This window comes from Otolemur garnettii, unplaced genomic scaffold (assembly GCF_000181295.1).
Source record: "Otolemur garnettii isolate 467f Iridium unplaced genomic scaffold, OtoGar3 scaffold00045, whole genome shotgun sequence".
NCBI lineage: Eukaryota > Metazoa > Chordata > Mammalia > Primates > Galagidae > Otolemur > Otolemur garnettii.
In genome coordinates this window covers 6,577,671-6,582,339 of record NW_003852440.1, presented here as the reverse complement: position 1 = coordinate 6,582,339, position 4,669 = coordinate 6,577,671, and the positions used below count along the sequence as shown (strand labels likewise).

General features: G+C 44.0%; 1 pseudogene; it reads right to left on the bottom strand.

Annotated features, from left to right (window-relative positions):
* Nucleotides 1-3,925: 3,925 nt before the first annotated feature.
* LOC100951245 lies at nt 3,926-4,394 on the bottom strand (annotated as a pseudogene).
* Between the last annotated feature and the right edge of the window lie 275 nt (nt 4,395-4,669).

The following is a 4,669-nucleotide window of genomic DNA, read 5'->3' as shown; positions in this document are numbered from 1 at the left end:
CCACCTTAGGTGTACGTGGCTGGCGCCTTAGCCGGTTGAGCTATAGGCGCCGAGCCGGAGTCTGGTTTTCTAAGAACCGCCTCCAAGTCCTCTGCGAAGTTGAATGGTCCAGCTTTAATGTAGGGTGACTTTCCACCAGCTCCTTTGACTCAGCTCTTGTGACTGTGGGCAATCAAGTGGTCACTGTGAAGCCAGGTCATCTGGACAAGTTCCCCTACATTAATCAGTGGTTGATTTTAGTCCATAACCCCCTTCCCTAGCTTCGAGCATGTGCAGAGGGTACAACAAAGCAAGACCACCCAAGGAGAGAACATGCTCAGATGCACCTGGTAGCTCCCAACTGGTATGCAGGAACTGACTCCTGCACTGGGAGATGTCTAAGGCACAGTAGAATCGATCTGGGGTTCCCACTATTGGAGAGGAAGCAGTGGTCTAATCAACCCCTCAGTATTAGATCGCTGGCAGGACTGGTGAGAAGTGTAGGAGAGAATGTGGGTGTGGTGGAAATGAGACTAGACACCAAGGGTAAGGTTCCTACTTCTCCTTACAGAGCCCAGGGAGTGTTGCTCTGCCTCCTGTGGCTATGTGGCAGTTCAAGTAAGAAATTGAGGCTGCTGACTCAGCGACTGTGGCTCAAGCCGCTAAGGTGCCAGCCACATACACCTAAGGTGGAGGGTTCAAATCCAGCCTGGGCCACCAAAATAACAATGATGGCTGCAGCCAAAAAATAGCCAGGTGTTGTGGTGGGCACCTGTAGTCCCAGCTACAGGAGACTCGCTTGAGCCCAAGAGTTGGAGGTTGCTGTGAGCTGTGATGCCATGGCACTCTACCTAGGGGGATAGCTTGAGGCTCTGTCTCAAAAAAAAAAAAAAGAAAAGAAAAGAAATTGAGGCTGACCAGTTAAGAAATGAGTTAGAACTGTGTGCATATAAGTGGCTGGAAACTGACTGAGATGGGTAATAATAGGCAGAGTTTCACACATACCCCTTTTCACAGGGCAAAACAATTGTGAGACTGGCCTCTGTTTATAAAGTGTTTGTAATTTGTCTGAGGGTAGGAGATGAGAAGGACATGGGGGTGTCCCATTAAGAACTGTGCTGAAGGCTCAGTGCCCATCGCTCAGCGACTAGGGTGCCAGCCACATACAAAGGAGCTGGTGGGTTAGAATCCAGCCCAGGTCTGCCAAACAACAATGACAACTACAAACAAAAAATAGCAGGGCGTTGTGGTGGGTGTGTAATCTCAGCTACTTGGGGGCTGAGGCAAGAGAATTGCTTAAGCTCAATAGTTTGAGGTTGCTGTGAGCTGTGATGCCACTGCACTCTACTGAGGACAACATAGTAAGACACTGTCTCAAAAACCATAAAAAAAAAAAAAAGAACTGTGCTGAAGCATTTTTAGAAAGGGCTTATAGGAGACTGCTGCAACTATGTCTCTGAGAAGATTGAGAACTTTAAAACAAAAATAACTTAAATGTCCTGATGGTTGGGAAATTATGGTATTCTTTAAGATAAAATTGGTTTTAAACCTGTTATCAAAGTTAAAATGTTTGGGGATTGTGGAACTGCCACCTCTGTAATATTTCTAGTTTACTGGATCGACTGTGAGCTTGTGTTCTTGATTTTAAACCTCCGAATTGTATGAGACTTAAATGCACACTCCCCTACTTAGGCAAGCAACTTCAGGGCACAGTCTAGCTCACATGGCCCCTTTCTTGCCTGCTCCAACTTTGCCCCCTGGCTATTCTAAGAGAAACTGGATGTTCCAGTTTTTCTGCTTTCTGTCTTGGTTGCAGGTCCTGTCCCTGGTGGCCATCTTTGCCATGTAGTCATGTGAAACTTAGGGAACAACGAAAAGACATCAGAAAGAATGTCTATATTATGGTTTTGTTACTGGAGTTTCCTTCTTCAGTGAGTCCTTGGTCTCAGGGATTGAGAATTGAGGCCAAAAAAAAAAAAAGAGAGAGAGAATTGAGGCCACAGGTCAATGATAAAATGGGATTTTGTTAGATGGAGGGGCATGCAGAGAGAATGAAAAACGCCAGAGCTTCTGGCAGGGGGAAGGAGGCCCAAGTCAGAGGTCTCTTGCATGGGTCCTTTGTCTAGAATTGATATTGGCCCTAAGAAAAATTTTGGCCAGGACTTGGTAGATGAAAAAACACCTTTACAAACTGAGTGTTTTAATAAATAAATGAATGCAGTCCCTCCCCTGGGGGAAGTTATTAGATTTTTGTCATAGGAAGGGGATTAGCGTGTGTGCTCCCTGTTCAGGCTGCTTTGTTCCTGGCTTTGCTGGAGTTCAAAGGGTGTGACTTGCAGGGTGCAGCCTGTTTGTGCCTAGAAATGGGAGTCTGATTTTGGGGGGGGGGGGCAGGGTTAGGTTTTGAATCCACCACCCTCAGCATATGGGGCTAGTACCCTATCCTTGAGTCACAGGTGCTGCCAAGGAATCTGATTTTCTGAGCTCATCTGAGCCTGAAAAATGGTGGGGGAGGGCGTCCCTGTTCAGCTCTGAGTGGGAAAATCCTATATCAGTGTTATATTACATAAAATGTCTCCCATTTGTAAAATGTAATAATTTGGTTATTTAAGTTGTTTGGGAAACTGAGTGTCAAAGAAGAAGATTCTTGCCTTTTAAACCTAATTATCAGTTTAGCCAAGTGAATAATTAATTTCATAGTAAACTGTGATCCTGCTTTGTAAAAAGCTTTTTTTTTTAAGAGTGAGAAAAATTAGACAGAAAGAAAAATGGGATTGTTTAAGAAAAGGCTCTTGTGTGGTAAATTTTGTCCTGAAACAGAATGGTTATTTAAGAAAGTGATAAGCAGGACAATCCAGAAGGTTTAGAATGTTGATAGATTGTGCAGGATTGAGTAAGATTCATAAAAGGAAATTTGTGAAGGAACTTACATGTAATCCAGTTAACTATGTATTTCCTTTAGATCTTTTGGCTTGTAATCTTGTTTAAACAAATGTTTTAAACCTTTGATATTTGACAAACCTTCCAAAATCAAAACTCTAAATTTGGTCTTTTTGAAATATTAAGACCACTGAAAGTCTGAGAAAGACTTATTAAGCTCATTTGATATATTAAAAATGTATAGGTGGTGCAGCACCTGTGGCTCAAGCGGCTAAGGCGCCAGTCACATACACCTAAGGTGGCAGGTTCAAATCCAGCCTAGGCCCGTCAAACAAAAATGATGGCTGCAACCAAAAAAAATAGCCAGGCGTTGTGGCGGGCACCTGTGGTCCCAGCTACTTGGGAGGCGGAGGCAGGAGACTCACTTGAGCCCAGGAATTGGAGGTCGCTGTGAGCTGTGATGCCACAGCACTCTACTCAGGGGGACAACTTGAGGCTCTGTCTCAAAAAAAAAAAGTATAGGAAATATTGTCAAATATGAAAGAGTGATTAATTTGTATGAATTACATATATATATTCCAATATTATAAAATCTTTTTCTGTCTTAATATATATTATCAGTAAGAATTCATCTCAGAAAATGTTTTGTTTTTTTTTTGGGGGGGGGGAAGAAAACCACTTTATTCTAATTACTTCACAAATAATATCACAACAGCTGGTTTAAGGAGGCCACACTAATATCTGCCCCCAATCCTTTACCATCTCAGCTAATTTCTACACACTAAGAACACCTTCTTCTACTACAATTCTGAAGAAAGGAAGATATTAATAACGGGAGAGGTTTAACTGATGGTTTTACCCTTTATAATTTCATTATCAATTACATTTTCATGCTAAATTAACTTGATCTTGAGAGGTGATTTTCCTGTTCTTCAATTTGTATTTCTTTTGTGTGTGTGTGTGTGGTTTGTAGCTGGGGCTGAGTTTGAACCCACCACCTCCGGCATATGGGGCCAGTGCCCTACTCCTTTGAGCCACAGGTGCTGCCCCAATTTGTACTTCTTGATTAGGACAATCCATTTGCAAGTTTGCATTGTTTCAGCACCTCGGTGAATCTCTCCCAGAGCTTTATGTCAGTCTGGTTCTGAGCACATTCCAAAAACTGTTTCATCTCAGAGAAGCAAGGGCTAACTTGCTGCTGCTGTGCTGGCTGGCTTCTGAGAGGCTCCTGGTAAGTGATGTCAGGGTTTGGGGGCTCAGCATTATCTCCTCCACCAAAGTGCCCAGCAATGGCATGACCCAGAGTGTCCCCAACTGCAGAGTCCACAGCCACACCAGCTGCAGACCAGAGCCATGGTCATTTGGGCTATCAGACCAGGCTGCTGGGGTGTAGCAGCAGGTGAGCCAACTGCAGATGGTGGGGCTGCTGCTGGTGGCTGAGCTGCTGTTGCTGACCTGGGTGCAGTTCTTATCTGAGGTGCCCAGCTGGACGGAGGTGCCATGCAGGAGGTGTGGCTTCAGCTTCCACACGGCATTGCAAGTGTGCAGAGGGTAGGCATCTAGAACTGAGAAAATCTGCCAGAAAATGTTTTTTTGTAATTGAGTCCAAAGTTTGTCCTTCCAGGAAAATATTAGGAAAGGCTGGTGAATTTTCTTGAATTCAAATTTCTGATGTCTTTATTTATTTATTTATTTATTTATTTATTTTGAGAATGAGCCTCAAGCTGTCCCCCTGGGTAGAGTGCTGTGGCATCACAGCTCACAGCAACCTCCAACTCCTGGGCTCAAGCAAGTCTCCTGCCTCAGCCTC